Raw genomic sequence first — 12,539 nt, 5'->3', positions numbered from 1 at the left:
GCTTGTGACTTGAAAAAATTCGTTAGTAGTGACCAAATCGTTCTTGAGCCTGTCCCGCAGTCACCTGAGAGTAGAGAGGTCCTTGTACAACACACTTCCAGTAATCCGAGTCGACATCATGTTTCACAAACGCCCTTAAATAGTGCTAATTGCACTAACTCTAGTACGTCCTTTAACCGGCAAAATCCCGAGGAGGACACCACTCCTAAGATGGTGAAAACGAATTTCATTAAATCTTCCGTAGGTTACTCTAAGTTTTTGGTTCCGATTCAGAGAGGGTGGCAAAGGGTTCTCGTTAAGAGGAAAAAAGAACCTCGTATTGACGTCTATTATTACTCTCCCGAAGGGACAAAATTCAGAAGCAGTGTTGAAATTTCGCGATACTTACAAAATCGGGATACTGATTTGGCTGTCGATAACTTTTCCTTTAGTGGGAAGTTTAATATACCAGGTGATATGTTAACATAGTTTTTGCAAGTATTTCTGTAAATTAACTTTTTTTAACCTATAGAATTTTTTTTTTTTGGGAAAAATTCTTCCGTGGTGAGGGGGAATGTAACGTATCGGGATCCGATCCCTCTACGTTAATGGTGGTCTTGTCGTTATGTGGGAAATTCCTTCTTATTTTAGACCCCAGGGACCTCTCAGTTACCGGAAACCACCCGAGGACCCACTGGCGAACCGGTAAGGGCCAGAGTGTTCGATTAGTTCGGCAGTCGGCGGGTGGGGTCTTTCGGCTGTCGAACGAGAACGGGCCAGAGGTCGGGCTACTGATGTCCCACATAAATTAATTCCCCTCATGACGACGATGCCGCTATTTTCGTGGAGGGGTTTGATCCAATATATGTATAGTTGGGCGAGGCTTAGCCCAGTTTAAATTATTTTTATCGAAGAACTTCCCGGGGGAGTTGTTGCAAGTCTCGTTGTGCGGATACGAAAATATAGTGTTGTACTCACTTATTTTCGGCGGGGGGCTGCAGACCTCCGTCGGAACAATTCATTTCATATTGTTATGTTGGTAATGTTTACATAATCGGGAGAGTCTGATCAGCTCTCCGGATTGTGTCATGTTGCCAGATTCCAATGTAATTAAATTGTAATGTTTATAATAGTGACGCATGAATATGCAAATTCGATAAATTTGAGGCGAAAAGGCCATGCGAGGACATGTGGTCCCAAACTTCTTGTAAAAGGGGAGTATAAATTCCTCCCTCTTTGTCTCTCACATTGCGTTCGTCTAATCTTGTTCTGTTCAACTGAAGCCCTCTAGTAGGACGGTTCACCGTCTTACTACCGTATCTATTGGCCTTAGGCTGAATTGTTAAAATGCAATAATCTACATTATTTGAATCCGTTTTCCGGCAGGTCCGGAATCAAAATATAAAACAATCTTCACAGTCAAAGTTCTTCATTGCTGATCGAGGTGGTCCGGCCCTCAACCGAGAGGCCCCCGGAGCTGATCAAGGTGGTTCGGCCCTCAACCGAGAGGCCCCCGGAGCTGATCAAGGTGGTTCGGCCCTCAACCGAGAGGCCCCCTGGAGCTGATCAAGGTGGTTCGGCCCTCAACCAAGAGGCCCCCCGGAGCTGAGCAAGGTGGTCCGGCCCTCAACCGAGAGGCCCCCAGGAACTGATCAAGGTGTTCCGGTTCTCAACTGAGAAAACTCCTCTGGTATTTACGGAAAAGCTAACAACATCGGATGTCCGATCGCTGCACAGGTTGACTGTTGTTGATCATCAATTGGTGAGCCAGTATCTTTACTGTTAACGTCAAATAGAGGGCTCCAAGATATACTAATCCATTGTTAAAATTAACTAACCCATATAATTGAATAAATAATAATATTTCATGCGAAAGTTTGTTTCTAATCATTTTCCACTTGTCGTTTGCCACTTTATTGCTGGATATTTCGAACCGGGCAAGCAACTCCCATAAGGGACGTTGCACTACCGCATAGCAGCTAGATGACAAAACTAGATATTCAAAGTCGAGTTTTTACAGATTCGGTTTCTTTCCACAATATCGGGAAGGTTTTACAATTTGAAAGGGTGTTCCAATCCTTTATGATAAAAAAAAAACCTGCGCATTCGCAATATTGTAGGAACAAGACAAATTTACGCCGTATAAACACGGTCTTTGAATGCCGGCCGATCACCGCAAAAGTACCGTAATTTCCCGTACATAGCAGGAAGGGAAAAAATTTGCAGGGTAATAAAAATCCGAAATTTGAAACTTCTGTACACAGCCCCTCATTCAGAGAAGCAACCAAAAATATCCCTCATCTTCAACAACCCACAGGTATATCAATACAGTAGTGTACAAAGTAGTAAAACCAATTTTTCAAGGTAGAGGGATCACGATACACGGTAAAAAAAAGTTGGGAGCTTTTTCCTCTCTTACTTTTTTCTTCTAAGAACTAAGAATGAACGCATCCCGGAGGACGTGTGAACAAAATTTTTACGCTTCCTTTTCCGAAATTCAGAGTATTTGACACATTATAAAACGCGTCAATGGCATCTCTGCCAGTCAGGGGCACTGCTGCCAAATGTGGGGGGGGGGGGCACGTGTAGCTTATGCAAGGGGTGCGGTGCACCTGAGCAGCAGATTGTAAGGGACGGCAGCCTAGGCTTTAGTTAGACATCAAAAAATTTTAAAACCTCGAATATTAAAAATTCACATGACCAGAGGCAAATTTACAGTTTAGCTGACTGTGGGCTACAAAAATTTTGCCACGTTCCACTCATCTTTGTCAAATTTTCTTGACCATTTATTTCTCAAATTTGCAGGGCTATAGCCCAGTATCAGCCAGTATTTCTCAACCTGTAAACATACCCGTTTCTTACTTTTTTCATCCCTCTTTTCCTGGTCCCTAGATTTCTCTATTTCACTTTTTGCCTGATCACTCACATGCTTGAAAACTCTATGGAGTTTACTTTGGTCCTGTACATGCTTGCAAACTCAAGGCCACAATTTTTGGTCACTCGCTGACTCAGTCCCCCTCTCCCTGGGCAGAGGTGGATGTACATTTTTGTCAATTTCTGAGTCCTCCTCCCATTATACTAATTTTCCTGTGACTATTTATTTCTTGAATTTTCTGTCCTGAGCCTGCTAAGCCCCTCTGTAAATACAGCTCTGGGGCCATTCAAGTATTACGTAAGCAGATTTTCAGCCATTTTTGACACCCCCCCCCCCCCGTCAGCAAAACACTGACCCCCCTGACCCCGTCAGCAGCTTAGAATATTTCATATCTTCAAAAAGGGGCGGTTGATGACATAAGCAACCTTCAACCCCCCCCCCCCCGTCATCAAAAGTAAGCAAATCTGAAACCCCTCTCCCCTCAATGCTGACGTAATACTTGCATGACCCCTCTGCAAATGATATATCATGCTCTTAAGACATACCTTTCTGATATATTTGTTGAGAAAACTTTAAGATAGAGCTTAGGGACAGTGATACCAGAACAAGAATGTACTCTATCGCCCTTTGTAATAGAGTACATTCTTATTTGATGTCATCGAGTAATTTTCCTGAATGTCAAATGAATTTAAATTCTGATTCTTAGTAGTCCGATCTCTGTACAACAAAAACGGCTTAAAAATAATTTTTTAAATAAAAGTTACCTCATTATATTTTCTATTTATAAAGTGTCAGCAACGATGACTCATCAACAAGAGCTGAAATGTGAATTGAGTTATCTGGCAAAATTCTATACCTCAGAGCCATACTATCATATGTGGTTCCGAGGTACAGAATTAAGAACAGTATGATGATTTCACTCTTGCCTCCAGCAGCAAGAGTCTTCTTTAAGTGTGGTACATGAGGCTTTGCACCCGGATGGCATTTAAGCTTGAGCCAGCCCTAGTGGAGGCCATGCGTCTATTATTTCTAAAATAACATTGATTTTTAGATTGTTTGTCTCAGTAATTTTCATGTCTGGTCATTCCATTTCAAATCACCCGCCAAAATGACACCCATAGTCCCAGATTTCAATGATTTTTTTTTTATTTGTTGCATTTACCATCCTTATTAACCGTGTGAAATATTATTTGCATATCTCTAAAACTTTTTGAGTAAAAAAATGTTGAAATTTATCAGAAAACTGATGCAGATGACTTTTCCGAGGCTCAATTTTTAAGCGGCATTGTTTGAGAAAATAAATCATAACTTTTCAAATTTTCAGTATATTCAAGTGAAATTTTCACTAAAGTGTTCACAAAAACATACAAAATATGAATAAAAATAATTCATACACTTACATTTGAAATTTACATGCAAAAAAATTATGTAAACTTTGTTTTTGTGGAATTTTTCGTTAGAAAAAATACAATTTTTCAAACGTATTTTTAGACCAGAGGCACAGCAGTTACCAAAACAACTTTTATTTTAAATTTCTCCTAAATATATGAAGTAAAATACTGGAGAAACAAAATAATGATTTTTTGACCGTTAATATGTTTATTCTGGCTCGCAACACAAAATTCATCGAAATAAGATTGGATCGTTCCGATTTCAAATCATTCAACTAGATACTGAAATGCAACCCATCATCCCGGATTCCAATCATTATTTTTTGTTTATTGCTTCTACCATGCTTGTTGACCATGCAAAGTTTCATGTACATATCTTAAAAACTTTTTGAGAAAAAAAATGTTTTCTAACCTCACGAATGACGTCTCTTAGGCTAACCCCATTCAAGCAATATTATTTGTGAAAATATATCATAACTTTGCAGATTTTCAATACATTCAAATGAAATTTCCACTAAAATGCTCACAAAAAAATGTAGATTATCACTAGGAAAGAAAATTTAAACCTTTGCATTAAAAAATTAGATTGCAAAAAAAATTGTTGAAATTTAATTTGATTCTTTTTATAATAAAAACGCAATGGCTCACCTTTGCTTTTTCATTTACAAAAGCTCTCCTGCTTTTCACACAGCATATTCAGTGACATTGCACTCTTCAGATTTTTTTCCTTGTTCCCCTTTCTTAAAGCAGGAGCCAGAGTTAAAATTTGAGTTTTCCCCTTGTTGTGATGGTTAAATTCAGTCTTATTTCTAATTAACTTTATCAAAATAATCATATTTGCTTTCTGTTTAATACCTTCATTAAGTGTGCTTTGAGATTCATTTTCTGGTAATTCTTCAAAAACTTTACAAACATTTGATTTTAAAGTGTTGCAAGCAGATTCAACTTTTCTTTTGGCATTGTTTGACTTGCACTGTGGAGCTACCCTATGAAGTTTAATTGGTGACTCTATGTTCTGTAGAGATGAATTTATTTCTTCAAGTGCTTCTTGTTTAATAATTGACATTTTTCCAAGTTACTTCTCTACATTACTATGATCACTGTTCATCTCTTCACAGTATTCAGTTTCTTCACCTAATTTATTGTTGTTTATATTCACTGTCCCTACAGGCATGGCATATTTTTTGCCCTGGAATTGATTTTGTACAACCATTTATTTCATTTATACATGAAAAATACAAGTTTACTATCCTTAAACCTTTTGTTATTTTTCCTTATGACATTTTAAAGGATTAAAGCATGCTTTCGGATATATTTCATAAACTTTGAGAAAAAAGCTCTATTATGCTTAAACACACAGTAGATAAATGTTCAGAACTTGCTCCACTCTTCAATATTGATGTCCGATAGGTCCAATGATGTAATGGGTAACAGATTTTACACTTTTGCATAACACTTTTTGTGACAGTCAGATCCAGTTTCTTTTCCAACACTCACACATTTCCAACAAATTTCAAGTGTCTTTTCTGACATTTTACTTTGAATTCCCAAATGATGATATAAAATATTTAGCTCAAATGGGAATTGTGTTATCATAAGAAAAATTTTCTAACCCTGGAGTAGGCTACTTTATGGAGCACATTCTGTTTTCAGCAAGATCATAATTGAGACTTGCATCATTTGATTGGGGGGGGGGGGGAGAGGAGCAGTTTAGTTCTAACACTTTTGTTTTAGTTTTCCCAATGATGCAGCAGCAGTGACTTTATCATCACCTGCTGGGATGATAAAGTCTTATAATTAAATAAGACACCAGCTGCCCTCTGAAGGACAAAGACCAGTGTGCCATAGTTTATATCTTCACAGAAGCTGCTATTATTTTTTTACAATCATCATCACATCTAATATATCACTGCCAGGCATTATATACATTATGTTTTCAATTCTACTCTCTTCCATCTGCCTCATTATTTCATTCTTTGTTATTTAATGCCTCATATTCTGGCTTTTTATCAGCAATTTTAAATTATTTCTTGGGAAAAATATATAGAGGCTTGTGTTAGGTATTATAATGTAGATTTTTTTTCACACAAGTATAACCATTTCATGTTTATCATATACATTAAATATATGTTTATTAAAATATATACTGTAAAAGTCGAAGTAATTAAAAAAAAATTTAACACTGTTGTGGTAAAATAACTTTATAATTAAGCATGTTAAAAACTTCAAAAATTAACCTATATATATGATTAACATTATCTGGATTTATCAAATACAAAATAATTCTTTATGCAAAAATATATCAGATTGCAAAAGTTTGTCTTTGTTGCATCATAAGAAATATTTATAGATCAACTAAAAGTGAAATTAATTATTTGGAATTTGAACACTTCTAAGAATCTGAACATGAATGTTAAATTTAAAAAATTATTTCATTCACTGAAAACCTTTTTTTTCACCAACTCCCATTTGGCACATTACATTAACATTTCTAATTATTTCATGAATTCTTTTAATCCTAGCATTTTAAAATTTATTAATTGTTTTGAATTATTGCATTAACTACTCATGAAACTTAATTTAGTGAATACTGTAATAAATGTATAAGCGTACATGAAAAATAAAATTTAAATTTCTTTTTACTAAGCATGAATCATTATATTAAGTCAAAATGTACAAATATAATTAATGTAGTCATATAAGTACAATTGTGTTTTGTTACTCAAATGTATTAACTGTCAAAGTAATGTTTACTTTTCTACAGTCTTCTTAATATATTAATAGGACTAAATTTTAAAAAAATTTGAAAATTCATACTGTGCATCCAAAAAAAAAGTGTTTAAAAAATTGTGTTTAAAAAAAAAATTAATAAAAAAATTAATTTTAAATGACTTTTTTCCTCTAAGGTTTACATTTTTTCTATTCATAATCTGCATTTTTTTGTGAGCATTTTAGTAGAAATTTCATTTGAATGTATTGAAAATCTACAAAGTTATGATATATTTTCACAAATAATATTGCTTGAATGGGGTTAGCCTAAGAGACGTCATTCTTGTGTGGTTAGAAAACATTTTTTTTTCTCAAAAAGTTTTTAAGATATGTACATGAAACTTTGCATGGTCAACAAGCATGGTAGAAGCAATAAACAAAAAATAATGATTGGAATCTGGAATGATGGGTTGCATTTCAGTATCTAGTTGAATGATTTGAAATCGGAACGATCCAGTCTTATTTCGATGAATTTTGTGTTGCGAGCCAGAATAAACATATTAACGGTCAAAAAACCATTATTTTTTTTCTCCAGCATTTTACTTCATATATTTAGGAGAAATTTAAAATAAAAGTTGTTTTGGTAACTGCTGTGCCTCTGGTCTAAAAATACGTTTGAAAAATTGTATTTTTTCTAACGAAAAATTCCACAAAAACAAAGTTTACATAATTTTTTTGCATGTAAATTTCAAATGTAAGTGTATGAATTATTTTTATTCATATTTTGTATGTTTTTGTGAACACTTTAGTGAAAATTTCACTTGAATATACTGAAAATTTGAAAAGTTATGATTTATTTTCTCAAACAATGCCGCTTAAAAATTGAGCCTCGGAAAAGTCATCTGCATCAGTTTCCTGATAAATTTCAACATTTTTTTTCTCAAAAAGTTTTAGAGATATGCAAACAATATTTCACACGGTTAATAAGGATGGTAAATGCAACAAATAAAAAAAACATCATTGAAATCTGAGACTATGGGTGTCATGGCTGGGTGATTTGACATGGAATGACCCGTCTAGCATTTCTGAAGAAAAAAAAAAGGATTGAATATAGAAAGAAAAATTTAGGTGTGTTAATTAGCATTTTAATGGCTCATTGCTGCCAACATAAAATATTAAACAGAGGTATAAGCTCAACAACTACAAAAGATGCATTAAAGGGGGAAAAAAACGACAAATCAAGTCACTTGCAATTTCTTACCTCTGTGCTTTGATAAGAGAATTATTGGTGTGTCCCAAGTAACTTTCCTAGTGCTGCACTTGAAACATTCTGGAATTTTCAAGTAATATTATTTCAGCAGGAATTCATCTTTCTGCTACCCTGACTTTTGCAACATCTCTGGCCAGTGCATCTGCTGATCTATGACACAAAGGGCTCCTTACACATTCTTTCTTTTGTCATTCTGATGCTTTTGATAGAAATATTTTGACTGCCTTACCAAAGATTAAAATCTAAAAAAACAAACAAAAATCATGCATTTCAAAAACACAGAACAGCCAGAACTGGGGTGGGGAGGACAAAGGGGAAAACAAATTCAAAGGGGCAGCAAATTTTTGGTGAAAACAAAAACACAGGTGTAAAATCATCAATCAAATTCTAAAGTGGCGGGAGCAGAAAAATCACATTTGGTCCTCTCCCCCACAAAAATCGCAGTTAACCTTCACAGTGACAATCCCGAGATATCTCATCAAACTTGATCTGCTTTATTACGGTCATCCCAAAATATCTCAATTTCTTAACAGCTTTGCAGTTGCAATGCAGACCAGGAAAATTTAAAAAACTACTTAAAGGGTTAAGGCCTGACATAACTTCACTCTTCAGTTATTTTAAAGTTGTAGTCACTGACAGTTTGATTGTGAGGTGAACAAAAAATATTTTTGTCTCATGGAGAGTAACAAAAAAATATGCCAATTGCAATAATAGCTTTATAATATTCGAATACTGCATTCCCAGCACACCAGGCAACAGTAACTGAGATCAGCATGCAGAGAATATTCATATTTTCCACCATGCTTGGCAAATTTTAGTGACCAATTCCTGATATAACATCTGTTTTCAACAGAATTACAAAAATTACCTGTATAATTCAAAAGTGACCTTTGTTCAATATCAGAAAGCATCAAACAATGTACAGAATTTAGTATCTGCATTTCGTATTAAAGGTTGGTAATTGAAGTAGATTAATATGTAAATGTTCAATTTTCATTATCATTATCAAATTCTTCAATGTTTCCTATAGTGGGAAAACCATTACTTTATTCCAATTAGCGCATTTGTTCAATATAAATTGATATCAGTCTTTTGAATGTATCACGTTATCCTCATTGAACCTTGGTTTAAAACACATGCCGGGAATGGAGACTCCAACATTCAAAAAACCGGAGTCTTCCCCGATTTGCCTGGAATGACAGTTAAATTACTGGGAATACTGTTATTTTGATAGCAGTAACAGAGTAGTCTTAACGCACAGGGCTACCCCAGTGTGTGTGTGGGATCATAGCGCTCCTTCTTGGTGCCCCAGGGTTGACATTTTCTTGGGAGGCCCCTAGGCCTTAAAAGGGAAAATATTATGCAAAATAAATGTACATTATTTGTGAGGCCAACATTTGGCTCGAGGCCCCTGGTCTCACCAAACCCACTGCCCCTCTAAGACTGGGGTCCTGGAGAGTGGCATGAATGTGACATTTGGTTTAAATGTCCCTGAGCAACAATTTCTAGCCAGATGGAGGAAAAATTGTTTGCATGGAGGGCTGTCAGGAGTGTTCGATAAATTAATTTTAGGTCAGCTTGGGGAGGGGCAAGGCCAGGGCTCAACTAGATACTTTGTCAACCGGGGCAAGCAGGCATTTTAGCACGCCAATGTAGAAATAGTTAGAGGGTGAATTTGGAACCCCCCCCCCTCCTGGTCCCAGCTCCCGGGCCACTCGACCCGCTCCCCCGTCCCTGGGCATGTCCCCCTACACTGTGTACGCCTCTGGTGCCCGTGATACACTTAGAACGCCCCTGGCTAGCAAATTTATTGAGTCGTGTAATGATTTCCCGGATTTGACGAATTTTTTTTATGAAGTTTCTGTGCATATATCGGCATCGATGTTACCCCCGATAAAACGATCTTCCTTGAATTAAGGAATGGAAACGGCAGTTTTACACAATTTGTTCAATCGGGATTTTCAACTTTTATTAACGAATAATTTTAACAAACGAATCAACTCACCTTGGATCGATGAAATATGTGCTATAGCAAAAACAACTGCTATAGCAAATTGCCCGGCGGGAACTTAGTTTTCACAGAGTCACGTGATTTCTTTGCATTTGATGTCGCTGCAGTCGCGGCGGCTGGGTGCTCCCTCCAGTAATATAAGCTCGATGAAAGCCTGAGAATCTGTCGTCTGCTTATCTCCAGGTAACTTGTTTTGGACGTCTCCTTGTGTCTTGAAAAAATTACTGAACTGGCAGTTTGAACTTCCAGTTCTGTTTGTGAGCTTAGCTTGTAGGGAACCGGACAAACCGACTTCTTTGTCTGTCGTCTGCTCATTAAGGGGTTCTTTGTTTTGGACGTCTCCTTACGCTCAAATAAAATAACCGAACTTTCAGTTTAAATTTCCAGTTCAGTTTATGAGCTTCGTTTATAAGGAACTAAGCGGAATAAAGAATATAGTTTTTTTAATTTGAACTTCATCATCACCACATGAGTGACTTTTAAATATGAGACTAGATGGCAGCACATTACTATAAAGTTGAGTGTGGAAAAATTCACTTTTTACGATCTTTCAGGTCAGTTTATAAGCTTTGTTTATAAGGAGCGAAACTGAATGACGAATTTCGTTTTTTATACGAGAGCTTCGTCATCACCACATAAGACACTTCTGATTTTGAAAGTAGATAGCAGCACCAACAATATTTTCAGAAATGAATGTCTTAAACCTTAAAGTATTCTAGAGTATTAAATTAATTTCAATTCCCTTAAAATTGTTAGTACCATTGTTTATTACGGCAAATGCTACAAGTAAGAAAAAAACAAAAAATGCTATTTTGACTGACGGCGTAACGTTTCGGGTCACCCGGTATATACTGGACTCATTACTTCCTAGATACAATATCTATAGGACGCACTGGTCTAGCGGGAAGACGGTGCATTTATGCCACCCACGCCCTGCAGCAGGGGTCGCTAGGCTGGGATCTCTGTCGGGCCTTAGAGGCCAGATTTTTCACTAGTCCTTCTATAAAGAATTTATAGTATGAAAAAACAAAAATATTATAAGAAACAGCCCCCACAGAGGCCGTGCGACCGGTGCAGCCACATAGGGCACCTCTCTAGGAAAGGGTGCCAAATCCGAGTTGGAAGGTTAAAAAAATTTTGTTGAGCTGAGAAACGTCATCGGGGGCACCAAAAATAGATCCCGCACTGGCAGAGATTCCTTTCTATTTTCTGTCCCTACCCATTTGTACATTAAGACCATCGTAGACCCGGGGCCTCAACTAGAGGTTTGGTCAGCTGTGTCAAGCAAGTATTTTGGCACCCTCTTGTAATGTTGAAGCAGAGTTAGAAACAATTAAGAAAAGAAGCCATAATCGGTTCATCTAGGGACGGTTCTTTGGCCGTGCGACCTGCGCGGCTGTATGGGGGCACCGCCAGGGGCTGATCCAGGTCGATGTGTCGAGAGAACCGAATTGTGTAAGTTTGTTGGGTCGTCCCGTATTTACGGTACAGGAAAATTTTCCATTTAAAAAATTTTTTAAATGGAATTTTTTTTTTTCGGTTCTTACCTATCGCCCCCACCCCTGGATCCGTTCCTGAGCAAAGGCAGACATCTTCAGCTGCTGCGAATGGAGCAGAGGCAGAAATATTCAACAGGGAAATAAGCTGAGACAGGCATCTTAAACTGCGAAATGAGTGGAGCCAGAAATATTCAGCTCCGAAATGAGTGGAGGTACAGGCATCTTCAGCTGCGAATAAAGCCGAGGCAGTGATCTTCAGCGGTGAATAGAGCCTAGGCAGAGATCTTCAGCTACGAATGAAACGAAGGCAGGTATCATCAGCTGCTAATGAATCCGAGACAGATATCTTTAGTTGCGAATAAAGCCGTGACAGATATCTTCAGCTGCTCCGAATGGAGCAGAGGCAAGAATATTCAGCGGCGAATAAAGCCTGGGCAGAGATCTTCAGCTGCGAATGGAACGAAGGCAGGTATCTTCAGCTGCGAATGGAACGAAGGCAGGTATCTTCAGCTGCTAATGAAGCCGAGACAGATATCTTTAGCTGAGAATAAAGCCGTGGCAGACATCTTCAGCTTCGAATGAAGTGAAGGCAAGCGCATCCAGGGCGATGTGTCGGAGTAGCGACTTCCTGTGTAGGTGCATTGGATTATCCGTATTTCACGGGACAGACAAATTTATCCCATATTTATTCGGCTCTTGGGAGGGGCTTGTACATAAGGCGCCCTCCACCCTCCAAGAGCAAAGCCGCTGTGTCAGATTTTTTTACCGGATATTCATTACTCTATAATGAATTTATAAAAACCAT

General features: G+C 37.4%; 1 long non-coding RNA gene across 1 annotated transcript in view; it reads right to left on the bottom strand.

The window, feature by feature from the left end:
* LOC149083500 (uncharacterized) overlaps nt 1-10,374 on the bottom strand; it is a 29,820-nt gene extending 19,446 nt beyond the window's left edge. Inside the window, exons 1-2 of the long non-coding RNA XR_016193012.1 lie at nt 10,230-10,374; nt 8,216-8,466 (exon numbers count right to left, since the gene is read on the bottom strand). This is a non-coding gene — a long non-coding RNA (uncharacterized LOC149083500). The remainder of the gene's footprint in view (nt 1-8,215; nt 8,467-10,229) is intronic.
* Between the last annotated feature and the right edge of the window lie 2,165 nt (nt 10,375-12,539).

Source organism: Pholcus phalangioides, unplaced genomic scaffold, assembly GCF_987345545.1.
Source record: "Pholcus phalangioides strain wild (caught in Gottingen) unplaced genomic scaffold, Ppha-v1.0 ptg000008l_1, whole genome shotgun sequence".
NCBI classification, from domain to species: Eukaryota; Metazoa; Arthropoda; class Arachnida; order Araneae; family Pholcidae; genus Pholcus; species Pholcus phalangioides.
Note: the sequence above shows the minus strand (reverse complement) of the source record. Positions and strands in the feature narration are given on the sequence as shown.